Below are 5,611 nucleotides of genomic sequence, written 5' to 3' on the forward strand. Positions count from 1 at the left end.
CATTTAATTTTAATTGTTTGATTTTGTTGGTTGAGATTGATTGAGTATATTGTTACATAATTTTTATAATTTTTTTTATTTAGCATAAATTAGAGTTTTTATTAATTTAATTTAAAAATATCTAATTAGATCAAATTGAACATACTTTAAGAAAAATTTTAATTAAATCCTATTCATCCCCCTCTAGAGTTGGTCCAACAATTGGCATCAGAGCAAGATTGCTCTCTTGAAATTTAATTTTCTTGATAAACTTTATTGTTAGAGCATTATGGCAAACCTAGTAGCAAATGGAATAGTTGAACGGCAATCTACTTCTAGACCTCCTTATTTTAATGGTTCAAACTATGCATATTGGAAAGCTAGAATGAAAATTTATTTGCAATCTATTGACTATAATTTGTGGTTAATTATTACTAAAGGTCCTTATGTACCCATGAAAAAGGTTGATAATGTTGATAAGCCTAAATTAGTAGAAGAGTACGATGAAAATGAAATGAAAAAGTGTTCATTTAATGCTAAGGCTATTAACTGTTTGTATTGTGCTTTGAGCAAAAATGTATTCAATAGAATATCCATGTGTTCTTCTGCTCAAGAAATTTGGAATACTCTTGAAATTATTCCTGAAGGAACAAATCAAGTTAAAGAGTCTAAAATTAGCATGCTTGTTCATAATTATGAATTATTTAAAATGGATGTTAATGAGTCTATAACGGATATGTTTACTAGATTTACTAACATTATCAATGCTTTGAAGGAACTTGGTGAAGTCTATACAACATCCAAAAATGTTAGGAAAATTCTTACGTCTCTACCTAAGACTTGGGAAGCAAAGGTGATGGCAATCCAAGAAGCAAAAGATCTCACTAAACTTCTATTGGAGGAACTCATTGGTTCACTCATGACCCATGAGATCACTATGAATGAGCACTTGGAGGAGAGTCCAAAAAGAAGAAAAGTATTGCATTAAAGACCATCTCCTTGGAAGTTGACTCCAAAGATGAGGAAGTCCTTGATGAAGATGACATTGCCTATTTTTCACGTAAGTACAAAAAATTCATCAAGAGGAAGAAGCAATTCAAGAAACACTTATCAACCCAAAGAGAGTCAAAAAGTGAGAAGAGAAAAAAAGATGAGGTGATTTGTTATGAATGCAAAAAGTCGGATCATATAAGGATGGATTGTCCACTCCTCAAATCATCTAAGAAATCCAAGAAGAAGACAATGAAGGCTACTTGGGATGATAGTAGTGAAAGTGAAAGTGGATGTGATGGTGGAGAAGTAGCTACCTTGGTCTTATGGCTCATAGTGAAAAAGATGATGAACTTGATGATAAGGTAACTCTAGAATCCCCTTCTTATAATGAATTATTTGAAGCTTTTGAAAGTATGCAAAATGACTTAGAAAAACTTAACTCAAAATATATTGTCCTTATTAAGAAGAAATACAATACTTTGACTAGTGAAAATAAGTCTTTACTTGATGAAATTGCTTGCTTTAAAGAGAGTGGGCATATTGTGAAAATTGATGGAATAAATGTCTCTTGTGATAAGCATGTTTGTGATTGTGATGAGAAAAATGCATTGTTGATAAAGTTAGATTTCTTGAGCATGATGGTTGTGAAAAGGAGAATTTGATTAAATCACTTAAAGAAGAAGAATTAAATGTTTTGCAAGAACTTGGTAGAGCTAAAGAGTCGATTAAAAGGTTAACAATAGGTGCTCAAACATTGGACAAAATAATTGAAGTAGGCAAGCCTTTTGGTGATAAGATAGGTTTAGGCTATATTGATGAATGTTCTACTCCTTCAAGTTCTAAAACTATATTTGTAAAAGAATCTTCTACTGTGCCTAATATGCCTAACGTTATGTCTAATAATGCTAAATCTAGTTTCATGCCTATATGTCATAATATTGGTGTTGAAGGTCATATTAGACCTAAGTGATTTAAATTGAAGTATGGTAACACTACTTCTTCAAGAAGAAACTTTTCTCAAAGAGAAAAGTCTTACAATACTCCAAGAAAGAATTTCTTCAAGAAGAGTAAAATTAAGAAATTTGTTGTTAGAGATAAATCCTTGCATAATGTTGTTTGTTTTTCTTGTGGAAAATATGGCCATAAAGCTTATTCTTGTTACTTATCTAGATCCAATACTTGTAATGCTAATGCAAAAATGAAATAGATCCCTAAATTTGTAAATGCTAACACTATTGGACCCAAACGAGTGTGGGTACCAAAGAATCAAACTTGATTATTTTGTTTGTAGGTTTGTTTGAAAGCCTCCAAGAAAAATAAGTGGTACTTGGATAGTGGTTGCTCAAGACACATGACCGGAGACCGATCCAAGTTTATTTCTTTCTCCAAAAAAGGATGGAGGCATGATAACTTTTAGTGACAACAAGAAAGGTAAAATTATTGACAAGGGCAATATAGGTAATGAATCTTCTATTTGGATTGAAAATGTGCTTTTAGTTGATGGTTTAAAGCTTGAGTTACTTAGTATTAGTCAATTGTGTGACAAAGGATTTCGAATTGTATTTGACTAAAATAATTGCATCATTGAAAATGCTTGTGATAGAATAGTCATTTTGTTGGAAATAGGGATGAAATGTGTATACCATTGACTTGAATGATTGTCCTATTGTTGATAAATGTCTTTCCATGTTGTATAATAACTCTTGGTTATGTCATAGAAGACTAGAACATGCTAGCATGCACTTAATTTCAAATAGAGGTCTTCCTAAATTTAAATTTGAAAAAGATAAAGTTTGTGATACTTGTTAAATTGGAAAACAAAGTCTTCTTTCAAATTTAAAAACGTGATCTCTACTACTAGACCCCTACAACTATTACACATAGACTTATTTGGCCCTTCTAGAATTGCTAGGTATGGAGGAAATTATTATGCATTTGTGATTGTTGATGACTTTTCTAGATTTACTTGGGTTTTGATGATAAAACATAAGGATGATGATTTAAAAAGTTTTATTAGTTTTGCTAAAAGAGTTCAAAATGAAAAAGAATTTTTTATTTCTAAAATTAGGAGCGATCATAGAGGAGAATTTGATAATAATGCTTTTAAAGATTTTTTGTGAAGAAAATAGTTTTTTTCATAATTTTTCATCTCTAAGAATTCCTCAACAAAATGATGTGGTTGAAAGAAAAAAATGTGCTTTGCAAGAATTTTCTAGGTCAATGTTGAATGAGTATGGTCTACCAAAATATTTTGGGCAGAAGTTGTTAATACCATTTGTTATGTTTTAAATAGAGTTTTAATTGGATCATCATTAGATAAAACTTCTTATGAGCTTTGGCATGAAAAAATTCCAAACATTGGGTATTTCAAAGTTTTTGGTTGCAAATGTTTTGTTTTGAATAACAAAGAAAAGCTTAGAAAATTTGATTCTAAGACAGATTTTGGTATTTTCCTAGGATATTCTTCTACTAGTAAAGCTTATAGATTTTTCAATAAGAGAATTTTAGTCATTGAGGATTCTATGCATGTTGTGTTTGGTGAATCATGTAATAATATTTCTAATGAGTCTATATGTAGTGATGATTTAGAAAAAGATTTTGGAGATTTACTTGTTAGTGACAAAGGTAAAAAAATTGTCTCAGGCATGCAAGAAGTGAGCATCAATGAAAAGAAGGAGGATGTTTCTTCATCCATGCCTAAAGAGTGGAGATATGCTACATCCCATCCCAAGGATTTAATTCTTGGTGATCCTAAACAAGGTGTGAAAACTCGCTCTTCTCTTAATTTATTTTGTAACCTTGGTTTTGTTTCTCAAATTGAACCTAAAAGTTTTAAAGATGCCGAATGTGATGAGTTTTGGACTTTAGCTATGCAAGAAGAATTAAATCAATTTGAAAGGAACAAAGTTTGGGAATTAGTCCCTAGGCCTTCTAATGCATCTATAATTGCAACTAAATGGGTATTTAGAAATAAAATGGATGAAAATGGAATATCATTAGAAATAAAGCTAGACTTGTAGCTCAAGGTTATTGTCAAGAAGAAGGTATAGATTATGAAGAAATTTTTGCACCGGTTGCTAGATTAGAAGTTATTAGAATGTTGCTTGCTTTGCATCTTATGAGAATTTCATTTTGTATCAAATGGATGTGAAGAATGCCTTTTTAAATAGTTATATTATGGAGGAAATTTATGTAGAACAACCTCTGGGTTTTGAAAGTTTTGATTTGCCCAATCATGTTTATAAGTTGATAAAAGCTCTTTATGGCTTAAAACAAACTCCAAGAGCTTGGTATGATAGACTTAACAACTTTTACTTGAGAATGGATTTAAAATGGAAAAAATTGATACTACTCTCTTTATTAAGGTTAAGAATAATGATATGCTTATAGTGCAAATATATATTGATGATATTATATTTGGTTCAACAAATCCATCTTTGTGTGAAGAATTTTCTAAGAGTATGCATAGTGAGTTTGAGATGAGTATGATAGGAGAACTTAGTTTCTTCCTTGGACTCCAAATCAAACAACTCAAGGATGGTATCTTCATTAGTCAAGAAAAATACACTAGGGATTTGCTCAAGAGGTTCAAATTTTATGAAGGTAAAATTGCAAAAACTCCTAATAGCACTACCACTAAGCTTGATAAAGATGAAAAAGGTAAATGCATTGACATAAAGACTTATCGAAGTATGGTCGGATGTTTACTTTATTTGATCGTAGTAGACCCATAGCTTGTTTAGTGTATGTCTACATGCTAGATTTCAATCTTCTCCTAAGGAATCACATTTGCATACCGTTAAAAGAGTATTTAAATATTTGCTTGGAACTATTGATGTAGGCTTGTGGTATCCTAGAAATGTTGAATTTACTTTGGTTGGATATTTTGATGCAGATTTTGCCTGTAGTTTACTTGACCGTAAGTATACTAGTGGGACTTGCTAATTTCTTGGTAGTTCCTTAGTATCTTGGTATAGTAAAAAGAAAAATTCGGTTGCTTTATCCACTACCGAAGTGGAATATATTGTGGTTGCTAGTTGTTGTGCACAAATTCTTTAGATGTAATAAACTTTTTTGTAATTTTGGATTAACGTTTGATAGTTTGCCCATATTTTGTAATAATACTAGTGCTATTAATTTGACTAAGAATCCTATCCATCATTTTAGGACTAAGCATATTGATATTAGGCATCATTTTATTAGAGAACGTGTGCAAAATGATAATATTACTCTTGAATTTGTAAGCTCGAATAATCAATTAGCGAATATTTTTACCAAGTATTTGAATGAAGAAAGTTTTTTACGAAAATAGGCTTGAGCTTGGTATTATTCATTGTGATGCATCTTGATTTCCTATCTTACTTCATACTATTATATAATGCATATTGAAAAGGGTAGAATTGGAATCTTTGTATATGTCATATTTTTAGGGGGAGCATTTGTATGTTTATTATTTTTTTTATGATTCCAAAAGGGGAGAAGTATATGAAAAATGTGCTATATGTTGAGTGATTGTTTCTATTGAATGTATTATTTAAAGGGAGAATTAATTAAAGGGAAGAAGTTAATTCTTTTGAATGAATTTCAAGCATGATCTTTGTGGTGATACGTATAATTGATATTGAAAATATTTATTGAT

This window comes from Benincasa hispida, chromosome 1 (genome assembly GCF_027475165.1).
Source record: "Benincasa hispida cultivar pf3 chromosome 1, pf3_genome.v1.1, whole genome shotgun sequence".
Taxonomy (NCBI): domain Eukaryota; kingdom Viridiplantae; phylum Streptophyta; class Magnoliopsida; order Cucurbitales; family Cucurbitaceae; genus Benincasa; species Benincasa hispida.